This window comes from Gopherus evgoodei, chromosome 9 (genome assembly GCF_007399415.2).
Source record: "Gopherus evgoodei ecotype Sinaloan lineage chromosome 9, rGopEvg1_v1.p, whole genome shotgun sequence".
Lineage (NCBI taxonomy): Eukaryota > Metazoa > Chordata > Testudines > Testudinidae > Gopherus > Gopherus evgoodei.
The window spans coordinates 86,187,374-86,204,919 of NC_044330.1; the positions used below are offsets into that span (position 1 = coordinate 86,187,374).

A 17,546-nucleotide genomic window follows, 5' to 3' on the forward strand; every position below is an offset into this window, starting at 1 on the left:
TACCTCCTGCGTGAGCTCGTGCTGTCTCTCCCTGCATATATGCTTGTATAAAATAAAGGAGCCTCAGGCTGTCTGACCTAAAATCAATCGTGTGGTTGATTTTCCACAACAATTCCAAGATTAGCAGCAGAAAAGACCTCAAATCAGATTTCTGACTGACCCTTTCAGTGCTGAAGCCGATTGTCTGAAGCCCCCTTTAGTCACTGATGAAGCAACATCCCAGGTGGAAATAATAGAACTTTTGGAATATGGCAGATTGAAATCTGTTCAGAAGAACAAAGGGTAGGAATTAATGATAAATTCTCAGAATGGAGAGGGGTAACTAGTGGTGTTCCCCAAGGGTCAGTCCTAGGACCAATTCTATTCAATTTATTCATAAATGATCTGAAGAAAGGGGTAAACAGTGAGGTGGCAAAGTTTGCAGATGATACTGAACAACTCAAGATAGTTAAGACCAAAGCAGATTGTGAAGAACTTCAAAAAGATCTCACAAAACTAAGTGATTGGGCAACAAAATGGCAAATGAAATTTAACGTGGATAAATCTAAAGTAATGCACATTGGAAAAAATAACCCCAACTATACATACAATATGATGGGGGCTAATTTAGCTACAACGAGTCAAGAAAAAGATCTTGGCGTCATTGTGGATAGTTCTCTGAAGATGTCCAAGCAGTGCGCAGAGGCAGTCAAAAAAGCAAACAGGATGTTAGGAATCATTAAAAAGAGGATAGAGAATAAGACTGAGAAAAGACGGTTACTCACCTTTGTAACTGTTGTTCTTCAAGATGTGTTGTTCATATCCATTCGAATTAGGTGTGCGCGCGCCATGTGCACGTTTGTCGGAAGATTTGCTACCCTAGCAACACCCGGTGGGTCGGCTGGGCGCCCCCTGGCGTGGCGCCGCTATGGCACCGAATATATACCCCTGCCAACCCGTCCGCTCCTCAGTTCCTTCTTGCCAGCTACTCTGACAGTGGGGAAGGAGGGTGAGTTTTGGAATGGATATGAGCAACACATCTCGAAGAACAACAGTTACAAAGGTGAGTAACCGTCTTTTCTTCTTCGAGTGCTTGCTCATATCCATTTCAATTAGGTGAATCCCAAGCCTTACCTAGGCGGTGGGGTCAGAGTGAGAAACTGCAGAATGCAAAACTGCTAAGCCGAAGGCTGCATCGTCTCTGGATTGTTGCACCAGGGCATAATGGGAAGTAAAGGTGTGTAGTGAAGACCACGTAGCTGCTCGACATATCTCCTGAATAGGCACTCAAGCTAAGGAGGCAGCCGACGAGGCCTGGGCCCTGGTAGAATGTGCGGTAATATGACCCGGAGAGGTATGAGCTAGCTCGTAGCAAGTGTGGATGCACGCAGTCACCCAGAATGAAATCCTCTGAGAAGAGATGGGCTGACCTTTCATCTGGTCCGCCACTGCAACAAAGAGTTGTGGCGTTTTGCGTAAGGGCCTCGTACAGTCAATATAGAAGGCGAGCGCCCTACGGATGTCGAGCAAACGTAACTGCTGCTCCCTACGAGATGTATGCAGTTTGGGAAAGAAGACCGGTAGGAATATGTCCTGGTTGAGATGAAAGGCCGAGACTACTTTAGGGAGGAACGCAGGATGTGGGCGTAGCTGCACCTTGTCCTTGTGGAACACCGTGTATGGTGGGTCCACCATCAGAGCCCGAAGCTCAGAGACTCTCCTAGCCGATGTAATGGCTACAAGGAAGGCTGTTTTCCATGATAAATATAGGAGTGAGCAGGTGGCTCGAACGGGGGAAACGTAAGTCTCATCAGAACTAAATTGAGGTCCCAGGAAGGGGCAGGGCATCGTACTAGGGGGTATAGACGCTCCAGGCCTTTGAAGAACCTCGAGACCACAGGGTGGGAGAAGACAGAGTAAGTATCTTCTCCGGGGTAGAAAGTAGAAATAGCCGCCAAGTGCACTCGCAGAGATGAGATAGCGAGGCCTTGTTGTTTTAGATACCAGAGGTAGTCCAAAATAGTAGGGATAGGAACCTCCGTAGGTGCAACATTCTGCGTGTGACACCAGCAAGAAAACCATTTCCAATTGGCTAAGTAAGTAGACCGCATAGCAGGTTTCCTGCTACCCAGGAGTATCTCTTGCACCGGGGCAGAGCAGCATAATTCCGATTGGGTTAACCATGCAGGAGCCACACTGTTAGATGGAGGGATTGCAGGTCTGGGTGGAGAAGCCTGCCATGGTCCTGTGTTATCAGATCCTGATGAAGGGGTAGGGGGATTGGGTAGGCTATCGAGTGGTCCAGCAACGTGGTGTACCAGCGTTGTCGGGGCCACGCAGGGGCAATCAGGATCAGTCGAGCTCTGTCCCTGCAAAGCTTTACGAGAACCCTGTGCACGATCGGGAAAGGTGGAAAGGCGTAAAGCAGGTGGTTCACCCAAGAGATTAGGAAAGCATCCGATATTGAGCCCAGGGCAAGACCCTGGAAGGAGCAAAACCTCTGACACTTCCTGTTGTTGCAGGAAGCGAAGAGGTCTGTGTGGGGAAAGCCCCACTTCTGGAAGATGGAATGTACAAAGTCCGGGCGAAGTGACCACTCGTGGGAGAGAAAGGATCTGCTGAGATGGTCTGCCAGAGTGTTCTGGACCCCTGGGAGGAAGGACGCTACAAAGTCTATACAGTGGGCTATACAAAATTCCCCACAGTTGGATCGCCTCCTGACAAAGGGGGGAGGATCGAGTCCCTCCCTGTTTGTTTATGTAGTGCATTGCTGTTGTGTTGTCCGTGATTACTAGAACACAACGGCCTTGCAGATGACGTTGGAACATCTGGCATGCGAGGTGAACTGCTCTCAGCTCCCGGACGTTTATATAAAATGCTAGCTCTTGAGATGGGCAGAGGCCTTGCGTGCGATGATGGCCTAGGTGTGCCCCTCAGAAGAGAGACGACACGTCCGTCGTTAGGGATACTGAGGGCTGTCTTGGTTGGAACGGCACACTCCCTGCACACTCCAAGGAAGGTGTTAGCCACTAGTTGAGGGAGCCTAAGACGCTCTGAGGAACGCTGACGACCATGTCTATGGCGTCCCTGCCCGGGCGGTAAACTGCGGCGAGCCAGGTTTGAAGGGGACGCAGGCGTAGTTTGGCATGCTTGGTTACAAAAGTGCATGTGGCCATGCGACTGAGAAGGCTGAGGGAGGTGCGGGCCGAGGTCGTCGGAAAAGTTTGGAGGCTTTCTATGACCGAAACTAGTGCCCGAAACCGGGGTAGTGGAAGGCAGGCTGTTGTGAGTGTGGAGTCTAGAATGGCCCCGATGAATTCTATTCTTCGAGTGGGCACTAGAGTAGACTTCTCTAGATTGATCATGAGGCCCAACCGCTCGAATAGGTCCGTGATGATAGCAACATGCCTGGTGACTTGAGCCTTGGAGGTCCCGCGAATAAGCCAGTCATCTAGGTAAGGAAAGACGTGTATTCGCCGACGACGGAGGAAGGCGGCCACTACAGCCATGCACTTTGTAAACACGCGCAGGGCGGTAGAGAGGCCAAACGGAAGGACCGCAAATTGAAAATGTTGATTGCGCACCATAAACCGTAGGTACCATCTGTGCGGAGGGTAAATGGCGATGTGAAAGTATGCATCCTTCATGTCGAGAGCAGCGTACCAGTCTCTGAGATCCAAGGATGGGATAATGGTCCCCAGGGACACCATGCGGAACTTCATCTTCTTCAGAAAGATGTTGAGACTGCGGAGGTCCAGGATGGGTCGGAGACCCCCTTTCACCTTGGGGATTAGGAAATATCGGGAGTAAAATCCCTTGCCTCTGAACCCCTCCGGCACCTCCTCTATAGCTCCGATGGAGAGGAGCATACGAACCTCTTGCCAGAGGAATTGCTCGTGAGAGGGGTCCCTGAAGAGGGATGGGGAGGGAGGCTGGGAGGGAGGGGGCGAAATAAATAGGAGGTGGTATCCAAATTCCACCGTGCGTAGGACCCAACGATCTGAGGTTAATTGGGCCCACGCAGGGCGGAAGGAGGAAAGGCAGTTGGAAAACTGAAGAGGATCCTGGGGAAGGACTGGTGCTCTGCTCTCGGGCGCACCTTCAAAAGTTTGGTTTTGGTCCCGCTGACGGTTTGGTGGGACTGTTATTCTGGCCCCCTTGGGAACCTGACTGCCATCTGCGGTTCCCGCGACCACGCCTCCTGCTAAAGTCTTGTCGTGGCCTGGGCGGGGGGTAAGGGCATTGAGGCTGGGTATGGAAGGACCTCCGTTGGGTTTGTGGAGTATGCATCCCGAGGGAACGCATGATGACGCGATTGTCTTTGAGACTCTGGAGTCTAGGGTCCGTTTTCTGAGAGAAAAGGCCCTGTCCATCAAACAGAAGGTCCTGAACAGTGTGTTGCAGTTCAGGAGGAAGGCTTGATACCTGCAACCACGATATTCTCCACATTGTAATCCCTGAGGCCACGGTTCTGGCCGCTGAATCAGCAGCGTCGAGTGAGGCCTGAAGAGAAATCCGTGCCACTTTCTTTCCTTCCTCCAGAAGGGCCTGGAATTCCGGGCGGGAGTCCTGTGGGACCAGTTCAGCGAACTTACCCACTGATTGCCAGGTATTATAATTATACCTGCTGAGCAGGGCTTGTTGGTTAGCCACCTGCAGTTGGAGGCCTCCGGCGGAGTAAACTTTACGCCCCAATAGATCCATCCGTCTAGCCTCCCGTGATTTTGGGGCAGGGGCTTGCTGGCCATGGCGCTCCCTCTCATTCACAGATTGAACGACCAGAGAGCATGGAGGAGGTTGGATATATATATATTCATACCCTTTAGAGGGTACTATGTATTTCCTTTCCACGCCTCTGGCCGTGGGAGGAATAGACACCGGGGACTGCCAAATGGTGTCCGCTTTGGCCTGGATGGAACTGATGAATGGCAGAGCCACGTGAGTTGGGGCATCCGCCGACAGTATGTCTATGACTGGGTCTTCCACCTCCGGGACCTCCTCCACCTGGAGGTTGATATTTAAGGCGACTCGCTGGAGAAGGTCCTGGTGGGCTCGGAGGTCGATCGGGGGAGGGCCCGATGTAGAAGTACCGGCTACTGCCTCATCTGGCGAAGAGGAGGATGACAGACGCGGTACGGTTGGCTCATTTAGTGACTCCTGTTCCGGAGGAGCATCAGGGTCCAGGAACACCCGAGGATCCAGCGCCAGAGCCGAGACGTCCGTACCCGCTGGAGGAGGGTGGCTAACAGAGGCCTTTGGTGCCCGATGTTCCGACGGGGCGGAACGAGATGGAACCGTGGGTTCGCTTTGGGCTTGGTGATATGCCCAAGCTGTCCAGAAGGACCACTGAGGCGCTTGTTCTGAGTCCTGAGCCTCCTGAAGGACACGGCTCTGCATTTCTGAATCTCCATATGTGGCGCTATCAGCATGCGAAGACTCAGATGGGTGCCGTGATGGCCATGGCAGAGCAGAGTGCACGTGAGGAGCCCTGTGCGCAGTGTACTGTACGTCATGCCTCACCGGAGAGCGGTACCGGGAGTCGTACCGGTGCCGAGAGGTTGACCGGGACCTGCGACCGGCGCGGTGCCAGGAGGTCGACCGGGATCGTGAAGCTCTACGGTGGGAGTGGCTGCGCGTGAACGGTGCAGAGAGCTGGACCACCATCTGGAGTATCGGCCCGGAGAGCGGGATCTTGAGTGGTGCCGCGAGTACAACCAGTACCGAGAAGGAGATCAGTACCAGGACTGCGAGCAGCATCACGATCGGGACCGGTGGCGGGATCAGGAGTGCTGGCGAGACCTCGATCTCAAGTGGTGCCTGCCTGCGGCGTCGATGGAAGGTGGCCTGACTAGGTTAGGCTTCCCTGTTGACGCAATAACTGGCACCGGCGGTGCCGGGGGTTGGGGCAGGGTGGGCTCCGTTAGGGCAATGAGTTCCCTCGTCGTCAAAAAGGTCTCTGGCGTGGTGGGAACAATAAGCTCGATCGCAGCGTGCGCCGGGGAGCCGTCATGCACTGGACTCGACAGCTCTTGCATGGCCGGAATCAACAGTGCCGAGACTGCTGGTGCCGCGGCAGTTGTTGGTGCCAGGCGACTTGGTTTCGGCTGCTGCTCAGACTGCGGTGTAGATATTGGAACTGCAAGAGCTTTGACCTTTTTGGCACGCGGGGAGAGGGAGCAGTGCTGGGCTGATTTCTGGGCCGGTGACAGCTAGTGCCGGGGCATCTTGGCGGTGTCGGCGCTCTCCGGTGCCGACGAGGCACTTCTCCCCAGCGCGGACCGTGCGGCACTCGGTGCCGAAGATGGAGGAGTCAGGGCCGCCTCCCTTAGGAGCTGCTTAAGACAAAAGTCCCACTCCTTTTTTGTCCGCGGCTTAAAGGACTTGCAAATCCGGCACTTATCTGTAGGATGGGATTCCCCCAGGCCCTTTAGGCAGGAGTCGTGGGGGTCTCCTGTTGGCATCAGCAGCTGGCAGGCCGAGCACGGTTTGAAGCCCGGTGAACCAGGCATGGGCTTGGGCACCGGGAGAGGGGAAGGGGCTAATCCCCAACCCTCTGAACTATATACACTAACTAGGTTTACAAAAGGTTATTAAAAATGTTAACTACAACTATAAAACTATATACAGAATAGTACTAGAACGAGTGAATAGCTAGGGAAGTGGAGATCAGCTAAGACGCGCTCTACTGTTCCAATGACCGACACGGGCGATAAGAAGGAACTGAGGAGCAGACGGGTCAGGAGGGGTATATATTCGGTGCTATAGCGGCGCCACGCCAAGGGGCGCCCAGCCGACCCGCCGGGTGTTGCTAGGGTAGAAAATCTTCCGACGAACGTGCACGCAGCGCGTGCACACCTAATTGGAATGGGTATGAGCAAGCACTTGAAGAAGAATATATTATTGCCCTTACATAAATCCATGGTATGCCCACATCTCGAATACTGTGTACAGATGTGGTCTCCTTACTTCAAAAAAGATATTCTAGCACTAGAAAAGGTTCAGTAAAGGGCAACTAAAATGATTAGGAGTTTGGAGAGGGTCCCATATGAGGAAAGATTAAAGAGGCTAGGCCTCTTCAGCTTGGAAAAGAGGAGACTAAGGGGGGATATATTAGAGGTATATAAAATCAGGAGTGATGTGGAGAAAGTGGATAAGGAAAAGTTATTTACTTATTCCCATAATACAAGAACTAGGGGTCACCAATGAAATTAATAGGTAGCAGGTTTAAAACAAATAAAAGGAAGTTCTTCTTCAGACCGCGCACAGTCAACCTGTGGAACTCCTTACCTGAGGAGGTTGTGAAGGCTGGGACTATAACAATGTTTAAAAGGGAACTGGATAAATTCATGGTGGATAAGTCCATAAATGGCTATTAGCCAGGAAGAGTAAAGAGTGGTGTCCCTAGCCTCTGTTCATCAGAGGATGGAGATGGATGGCAGGAGAGAGATCACTTGATCATTGTCTGTTAGCTTCACTCCCTCTGGGGCACCTGGCATTGGCCACTGTCGGTAGACAGGTACTGGGCTAGATGACCTTTGGTCTGACCTGGTACGGCCATTCTTATGTTCTATCAAGGGAACTGTTGAAAGCAAAGATTGCCAGAAGTGCCACTAAGTCAGGGTTTCTCAAACAGGGGTCACCGCTTGTGTAGGGAAAGCCCCTGGCGGGCCGGGCCAGTGTGTTTACCTGCCCTGCCTGCAGGTCTGGCTCATCGCAGTTCCCGCTGGCCGCAGATCACTGCTCCAGGCCAATGGGAGCTGCTGGAAGTGGCATGGGCAGAGGGACTTATTGACCACTGCTTCCAGCAGCTCCCATTGGCCCGGAGCAGCAATCCACGGCCAGTGGGAGCCACGATCGGCCGGACCTGCAGACGGGCAGGTAAACACACCGGCCCGGCCTGCCAGGGACTTTCTCTACACAAGCAGCGACCCGTCTGAGAAACTCTGCACTAAGTAAAAGATTAAGTTGTTATTATCATTAATTATACATTATCTAAGTTGACAATGTATATTTATTACACATTTATAATGATTATGTGTGTGTGAGTATATAAAAATAAACTAAACTGTGGCTCTTTGGCAATGTACATTGGTAAATTCTGGCTCCTTCTCAGGTTCAGGTTGGCCACTCCTGTACTAGATGTTCTAAACAGGAGTCCAGAAATGTGCATCTCTACTTCAATCACCTCTACACATGCACATACCACCAGCATTCCCTAGAAATGCACTAAGTAAAACGGTATTTGTAACAGAAGTGTTAAAAAGGCTGATCAAAAAATCTAGTCCCTTGAAAATTAGAGCCTTATAATGACAGCATTTTCATTCAGTTTAATGGATTTTTTTTAAACAGTAATGTGATGTCAGTCTCAACACATTAACCTGAAGTTTCAACACTGTCAGTTTGATGAATTCAGAAACTTTATCTTTATACAAATCAGAGCAGAGGCCTCCTCTTTCAGTCCTTAATGAAGCAAAACTACCACAATGTAAAGAAATGTGCCCTACATTTTTTATACTGAATCACTTTGCTGAAATAAAAAAAGAGAACAACAAAAAAAACATTACACTAGCTCACTGTAAAATAAAGTTCTGGCAGATACAAAAATAATCTTTTTCCTGTAACTTTTCACCAGCTCATCCTCTGTCCCATAGATAGTACCAAAGACTGTACAGGTTTTCTTTTAAAGAAAACAAAAAAAGTGATGAAAACAAACATACTAGCAGAAAGTGTGTGTTTAAAGAAAAACCACCACAGCACAAGTAATTTGGATACTGATTAACCCTTTTGCAGAACACTACAGCTCTGGTGAGAGTCAATCACAGATGTATCCTATAGAAAGCTGTCAAAATCCAACCTTTGTCCGAATGACGAACATGTTGGCAATTTCCCAGGACACAAAAGTCCTAAAATGGGGCAGATTATAGCAGTCTTTAAAGAAACTGCACTTTCTCCTTTTTCTAAAGTGTATTCCTGAAGCGTGCACTCAGTTCAACTTGCAAAGGTACTACTAATGTGCTGTGCTTCTACCTCCACCCATTTATTTTAAATAAAAGGAGTAAGTCTGAATCCTATTATAAAACGTTTACATTTAATATACAAGTAAACTATGGAACAATAACAGGAAGGAGGAACTTGGAATTCTCTCTCCACTGGCAAAATGTTTATTAACCACACTGGTCTTCATAATACTTGTCAATTGCTGTTTCATATTAAACAACTGCCTGCGGTTTGTAATAATTTTTTTATTTAAAGAAGTTAAGAGACTTTCTCCTTTGGGAATCAACTTGATGTAGTATTTAAAAAAAAAAGAAGAAAAAAAGCAGAATTTGCCATTTTTCTGTTTCTGCCTCATCTTTTCTCTCAACCACCTCCACAGCAGAACAATTAGAATGTGACTTGGCACAATTGTTTTATAGAGGCAATGAGCATGACAGTGAGTCACTTGCTCTTAAAGGAATTATTGAAAATGTACTATATCAACATTTAAGAGAACAGTGCTCCTCAAATGGATTATTTTTATGCATCCTTAAAGTGGTTATATCAGAAACAGAAGCATACCAATTAAACACAAACCATACACACTTAAAAATACTGTTCAAATGTTAGGTATTTATGAGCTGCAAGCTAAAAAATACTTTCTTTAGAAATCCAGTCTTGAAGGAATGCTTGAGACATACTACCAGGAAAAATATCTAGCCAGAATTATACGCTAAAAATGAATTTTCAGTCCCTGAAAAATCAACCAGTTTGTCTCCAGTCAAAAGGTTTATCCTACTCACTACCAGCTCTGTAAGTTTACATGAAATTTGACAGAGGCTGACATATTATTATTATTATTATTATTATTATTATTATTATTATTGAGGGTAAAATTAAAATAGAGAAAGAGAGAGAGAAGCGTTTCAGTGTTAATAGACCAGGGACATGGAATGAAACACTGTGCATCTTTTAGAGGCAAATCCTGCAGAGAGCACTCTTGCAGTCAAAAGACATTAAGCAGTTAACTGTGCACTGAGGGCAGGAATGGGGAATCCGCACAATCCCCCTTCTGTAGCACACTCCAGCTTTCTGGAACACTGAAGATTCTGTGATTATGGAGCCTGGTGGCCAGTTATCAGTCACAATGCAGATCCACTATAAATTCTCCACTTCCTCCCATCATGAGGGTGGGGAGAGGGAGGATGGAGACAAATATGCATGCAACAGCATGGAGATTCCCAAACGATCACCTCAAGAGAGGCTCTTTCCCCCCCCCCTCCCCACAGGGCAACCTATAGATAGGTGAACTGGATTCCTTCTTTTCTCCAAACTCTGCAGGAACTCTTAATCAAACAGCTCTATTTCCTTATCAAATCTTACACGCAAAACCCCAGCAGTCTCTTTTCCACCTTTGACTCACACCTATCCAGTTTAATGTCAGCCTATATTTCTGACATCTCTTTATGGAATTCCAGTTGTCATCTTAAACACAATTTGGCTAAACACTGTGCTCTTGATCTTTCCTCCTGAACTCTTAACTCTATCACCACCATCCTCCCAGTCAGGCCCATAACCTGGGAGTCATCACTGGACCCACGCATTCAAGCTATTTCTAAATTCTACCACTTTTTCTTACACAGTATCTCTAAAATCCAGCTTTCTAGCACAGCCAAAACTATCATCTAAGCCCTCAGCATTTCACGTCTTGTTGCAATCATCTCTTATCTAGCTTTGATTGCAGCAACCTTGCTCTCCTTATGTTTATTCACAATGCTGTTGCTAAATAATTCTTGCTCATCACTCTGACCACAGCCACCCAGTCCTTAAGTCTCTTCACTGGCTCCCCTTTTCACCTTCACATCATACACAAAATTGTTTTTACATGTAAAAGTCCTTCACAATTTAGCCTCTAACAAACTAATCTAGTAACCTCTTAAGACCTTGACCCCTAGTTTCATTCCATCAATGTTCTTACCTCTGACCTCTTCTATGATGCCTACAAAACCAACAGTGCTGATCATGGCTAGACAAGCAAGAAACCGTGACTATTCCTCTTTTTCCTACAGCCCACCATTATTAAAAAGAAAAATCCTACAATTTATATAACCAGCAAAGCTGAGCCAATTCTTTATCATATCATTTACCTCTATTTTGTATCCCCATTCCCTACTTTCATCTATCAGGGTATGTCTACATCTACAATTTTGCAGCGCTGGTTGTTACAGCTGTATTAGTACAGCTGTATAGGGCCAGCGCTGCAGAGTGGCCACACTTACAGCAACCAGCGCTGCAAGTGGTGTTAGATGTGGCCACACTGCAGCGCTGTTGGGCAGCTTCAAGGGGGGTTCGGGGAACGCGAGAGCAAACCGGGGAAGGAGACCAGCTTCGCCGCGGTTTGCTCTCGCGTTCCCCGAACCCCCTGCAAACCGCAGGGAAGGAGACCTGCTTGCACGGGGATTCGGGGAACGCGAGAGCAAACCGAGGAAGGAGACCAGCTTTGCCGTGGTTTGCTCTCGTGTTCCCCGAACCCCCCTGCAAACCGCAGGGAAGGAGACCTGCTTGCACGGGGGTTCGGGGAACGCGAGAGCAAACCGGGGAAGGAGACCAGCTTCGCCGCGGTTTGCTCTCGCGTTCCCCGAACCCCCCTGCAAACCGCAGGGAAGGAGACCTGCTTGCACGGGGGTTCGGGGAACGCGAGAGCAAACCGCAGGGAAGGAGACTTGCTTGCTTGGGGGTTCGAGGAACGCGAGAGCAAACCGGGGAAGGAGACCTGCTTGATTACCAGAGGCTTCCTCAGGTATGCTGGGATACCTGCTTATTCCACGGAGGTCAAGAAAAGCGCTGGTAAGTGTCTACATTGGATTACCAGCGCTGGATCACCAGCGCTGGATCCTCTACACCCGAGACAAAACGGGAGTACGGCCAGCGCTGCAAACAGGGAGTTGCAGCGCTGGTGATGCCCTGCAGATATGTACACCTCCTAAGTTGCAGCGCTGTAACCCCCTCACCAGCGCTGCAACTTTGTGATGTAGACAAGCCCTCAGTCTTTTGACTGTAAGCCCTTCAGGACAAGAACTGTCTTTTTCTGTTTGTATGGTGCCCAATGCAAAGGAACTCCAATCCCGACTGCATATTTGGGCATTATGATAATTTAATAATAACTCTCCAGTGCAGAACCCAGATGTTCAGGCAATGTGCCAGGGCAAGGATTTGGCTCTCAGGCCGTTAACATTTCATTCTGAAGACTCACAAAGACTACTAGAAGTGCCTGGAAACTGGAATTCATACTCCATGGGAAATTTCAAAATTAAAAAAAAAAAAATGAAATAGAACAGAAAATTAAATTTTGACATTTTCTGCAGAATGGGAATTCCAACATTTTGTTTAGATACTTCATGTCCAGCAATCTATACCTCTTTACTCCAGGGAACTTGAAAGCAGATCAGACTTCTCGATCTGCACTGGAATTTTGGTAGGGTTTGCAAGATGGAACCAAAATCAAAAGCTTCCAAAGCAGTGGTGGGCAACCTGCAGCCCACAGGCCACATGCAGCCCATCAGGGTAATACGCTGGCAGGTCACCAGACCGTTTGTCAACATTTGCACGGCCACCCGCGCTCCCAGAGGCTGCGGTTCACCGTTCCTGGCCAATGGGAGCTGCGGGAAGCGGCGCAGGCCCGGAAAGTTACTGAGAAACACTATTTGCAGTAGAACTCTCCTATCAAAGGCTACATCTGTTGAAGACTTAGGGCTCAATCTCAGGTACAGTGGGGGTAGGGGATTGACAGGGAGATGACTATAGCCTTAGTTTATACTGGGGATGAGTTTCTGAAAATCAGGGAGCCATACAAGGACAGAGTTAATTGGCACCACTCAGTTGAGGTTTATCAAGGACATTCCATCAGTTGAGGACTGGGTATATTAGAGCTCTGCCATGACCACCCATTCTCCTTCTTTCCCCTCTTCTGCTTTCTTTATACCAGGCAGTAGAGTTCTATTGAAGGAGGTGGTGGAGCTGATGCATGAGGCAAAGAAGTCAGCTTTGCCAGCTTTGGACCAGCAGAAATACCCTCTTCCCAAGAGGAATTCTCCAGTGAAATCTTCACCTGCTTTAAGTTCACTTTTATAGTGTTTTCAAAACACAGAATGTAGGCCAAATAGTTGCTTTATAAATTTCCTCATGTGACAGGTTCAACCTCTCTCTCCAAGAAGCTGTTGTCTCCCGCTTAACTGCATGGCAGTGTAGCAGAATGGTTTGGTCAGTCTGGGCCTCTGACCCCAGTCTCTCTTGCATCCGATGAAGTAGGCTGTAACCCATGAAAGTTTAAGCTCAAATAAATTTGTTAGTCACAAGTACTACTGTTCTTTTTGCGGATACAGACTAACACGGCTGCTACTCTGAAACCTTTCAGCTCAGTATGTCCCAAGCCCTCTAGATGTGGTCCCTGTTGGACTGGCTTCTTTGAAGATAACCCCTTGGCCTTCCCTTCTTGGGGCCAGGCGTCAGGGGTGAGGTAAGGGGACCTGAGTCCTCCTGCTCCATTGGGTCCTGGCCCAAGACCCTGAAAGTGTAATAGCTTGGCGTGGCCTGGCTCTGTCCGTCCCACTCCCACATTGATTCATGCTCAGATGTGCCTCCTTAGTAACTAGGGTTGGTGGGCCCCAGGCCTCTGGTCCATGAAGGGACATATCACCCTGTTACATATGGCAACAAAAGAGGTACTAGTGTTGACAAGGTGCCTAAGGCCTCCTGCATTTTACTACTCTGTCATCTATATCTGCTATGAGCAGAGTAAGACAGCATAGTGGTAAAAACATCAGCGCCACCAGCACCTAATATACAACAGTAGTCTACCATGGCAGGGCTGAACCACTGGTAGCAAGAGTGGGAAACTTTTAGCAACAAAGTCTAGTATAGATGCAGCCATACAGTCTTCCAGGATACACAGGACCCAATTTGCTAACATCAAAAGCAAGTCCTAAGAAGTTGTTTAAAACAAACTAATAAACAAAAATCACCACAATTTCAGGCCATCCTAATATATAATGAAGAAGCAAAAAAGGCACAAGACCAATTTTTTCCATTAACAGGTCACCCTTAAGCCATAACCCCTTGCTTGTGGAAAATTTAGTATATTGAGACTACTTTGCCCTTGAAATTCACAATTTCTGATACGTCCTATCACAACATTTCTCTTAACCTTGTTCATAAAATTAATCAGGACTGTATCATTTTCTAAGTAAGTTTTGTAAAAATTAATGCTTAACTTTTTTCTTCACTCTTACAAAGAAATAAGCCAAATTTGCATTAGGACAATTTCCACAGTGAATCTGGCAAGCATATCTACCATCAATTTCAAAGAGGATTTCAATTCCATAATAATTCTATAGAATATTTTTTCCCAGCATAAAGACAAGCACTAATTAAAATTATTTCAATTCTTGCAGCACACCTAGACTCAAAAGACCTTTATATATCACTAAGAAAATGAAAAATAACTAACATTAAGACTTTAAACTGCACAATGAATGGGATCCACAATTGTTCCTGAATATCTCAGCCATTTTTAAAAGTGGCATTCAGCTACCCAAGACTGAGCAATAGCAGTTCTGTGACACCCTTAGATGTCTGGAGCTGCAAGTGTGCTACATTGACTGGCTCAGCATATGCCTACCTTATGCCTACCCATTATTCCCCATGAACGAAGAATTCCCAGTAAGGGCAGGTCATAAGCTTGCGCTGATTAAGTCCCTGCCCTTTGTACACATCACCCTTCACTATTACTGACTGGATGGTTTAATGAGATCCTCACATAAGCCTTGGAGGACCACTGAGTAGACGGTCAAACTTAACTACACCTCTATCCCGATATAACATGACCCGATATAACACGAATTCGGATATAATACAGAAAAGCAGTGCTCCAGGGGGGCGGGACTGCGCACTCTGGCGGAACAGAGCAAGTTCAATATAATGTGGTTTCACCTACAACGTGGTAAGATTTTTTGGCTCCTGAGGGACAGTGTTATATGGGGGTAGAGGTGTACCTAGATGTTAAATGCAAATAGTTAACAGAGTCTAGAGGCAAAGATCCAAAATATCCATCTGTACACAAATAGTAGGTAGTTATATATTATGTACAGCAATTTTATATGCTGGCACTATATATGTGGATATAGGTGTGGAATTATTATATGTGGATAGCTATAAAAATGGATGGTTCAAGATTTGTGTAGCTTCATCAGGCAATAGGAGTAAGGCTTGTACTGCATATGGAGCAGCCTTATTACATATTGATGCATTCTATGCACTAGTATGATAATTAAAATAGTGTGTACAAATAACTGGTACAATCACAAGCATATAGGGGATTGGTGCCCAACCTCTTCCTGTCATGCCCTCCCTTACCAGTAATGGAATCTGTCTGCACAGCCAAGGCTTCCTCAACACAGGAGCTTGGGCTGAAGGCGGAGCTGTGGGCAGAACTTGAGACGGGGGAGGAGCTGGGGCTAGAGGCAGAGCAGGCCTGGGGGTGGAGAGGAAATGAGGACAGAGCTACAGCTGGGGCCGGAGCTGGCCTGGGTGGGCGAGGCGGAGCAAATCTGCAGCAGGGACGTAGTGGGGCTGGGTGGCGCTCTCTCCACACCCTCCGTGGGGGCTGTCCCAGGCCCTGCCATGTGCCCCCCACGAACGTTTCTCCGTTCTCCCTTAGGTGGTCATGCTCCACACTTTGGGGACCACTGGCACAGACTGTAATTTTTACAGAGAGAGATAAGTTTCTGAGTGATTAATACATTTGAAAAACACTTTGGTTTAGAGCTGAAGTAGCTTTTATCTAAAGCTCATTTTTACAATTTTAGAAGTCAAAATAGTTCAATTACACCTAACCTTTAATAGGGAAAATTTTACATTTATTAATAGAATGCAACTGGGAAACTGCCTGATTATTCCATGTGAATACAAAATAATTTTTTCAACTTCAGTTAGAGTCACCTTAAACACTGGGGACAAAAAGTAATTCAAAAAAGTATTCCAATTCCTAAAAGCCAGATTTAGAAATTGTCAGTCTTTTGTAGATGACCTACTGAGGTCCCTTGCAATCCTACATTTCTATAATTCTAGAGTCAGCATGGTGGGTTGTGGTCTTCGCACACAAGCAGCCTAGCTGCTCTATATCGATCATGGCAACCCTGCAGCCCCATTATGTGGTATTAAAGGCCTTCTGATCTAAATGTATATATCTTCATGTCCCTTTGATTACTTCTTTGCCCCACAAAAATTAAAAGTGAATTTTGTTCTAAACCAATAACTCTTCCCCTGGCATTTCCAAATTGACAGCCAGATGAATACTTAAGACAGTGTTTCCCAAAGTATGAGATGACTTCTCCCACACTCACTCTCCCCACCCCCAAGGGAAAGCAGGGGGCAGAGGGGCAGCCAAAGGGAAATGGAAGATATATAAATTAGGGTCAACAAACATATGGACAAGGGTGATCCAGTGAATATAGTGTACTTAGACCTTCAGAAAGCCTTTGACAAGGTCCCTCACCAAAGACTCTAAAGCAAAGTATGGTGTCATGTGATAGGAGGAAAGGTCCTCTCATGAATCAGTCACTGGTTAAAAGATAGGAAACAAAGGGTTGGATGATATAGTGTCAGTTTTCAAAAGGGAGAGAGGTAAATGGTGGTGTTCTGCAGGGCTCTGTACTGGGACCAGTGCTGTTCAACACATTCATAAATGATCTGGAAAAAGGGGTAAACAGTGTGGCAGCAAAAACTGTAGATAAAACTATTTTGAATAATTTTGCAAAGGCCAAAGCAGTCTGCAAAGAAGCATTCACTAAACTGGGTGACTGGGCAACCAAATGGCAGATGAAATTCAATGCACATTGGAAAACATATTCCCAACTATACATACAAAATGATGTGGTCTAAATTAGAATCATAGACTATCAGAGTTGGAAGGGACCTGAGGAGGTCATCTAGTCCAACCCCCTGCTCAAAGCAGGACCAATCCCCAGACAGGTTTCTGCCCTAGATCCTAAATGGCCCCCTCAAGGATTAAACTCCCAGCCCTGGGTTTAGCAGGCCAATGCTCAAACTGCAGAGCTGTCCCTCCCCCCACTCAAGAAAGAGATCTTGGAGTGATTGTGGATACTTCTCTGTAACCATCCACTCAATATGCAGGGGTAGTAAAAAAGTTAATAGAATGTTAGGAACCATTAGGACAGGGGTAAATAATAATATTTAATAATAATAATAAAATATCATAATACCTCTATATAAATTCAAGGTACACCCGCATCTTGAATACTGGGTGCAGTTCTGGTCACCCCATGTCAAAAAATATGTTAGAATTCAAAAAGGTACAGAGAAGGGCAACAAAAATTATTAGGGGTATGGAACAGCTTCCATGTGAGAAGAGATTTAAAAGATTGGGACTTTTCAGCTTGGAAAAGAGATGACTAAGAGGGGATCTGACAGAGGTCTATAAAATCTTCACCGGTGTAGAGAAAGTGAATAAGGAAATGTATTTATTCACCCAATCAAATTAACAGGTAGCAGGGTTTAAAACAAACAAAAGGAAG

The 17,546-nt window shown here is 47.0% G+C and overlaps 1 protein-coding gene across 6 annotated transcripts in view; it reads right to left on the reverse strand.

The window, feature by feature from the left end:
- The window catches only part of ZC3H12B (zinc finger CCCH-type containing 12B), a 132,702-nt gene that overhangs the window by 72,310 nt on the left and 42,846 nt on the right, over window positions 1-17,546 (reverse strand). The gene's annotated exons all lie outside the window — the stretch shown is intronic.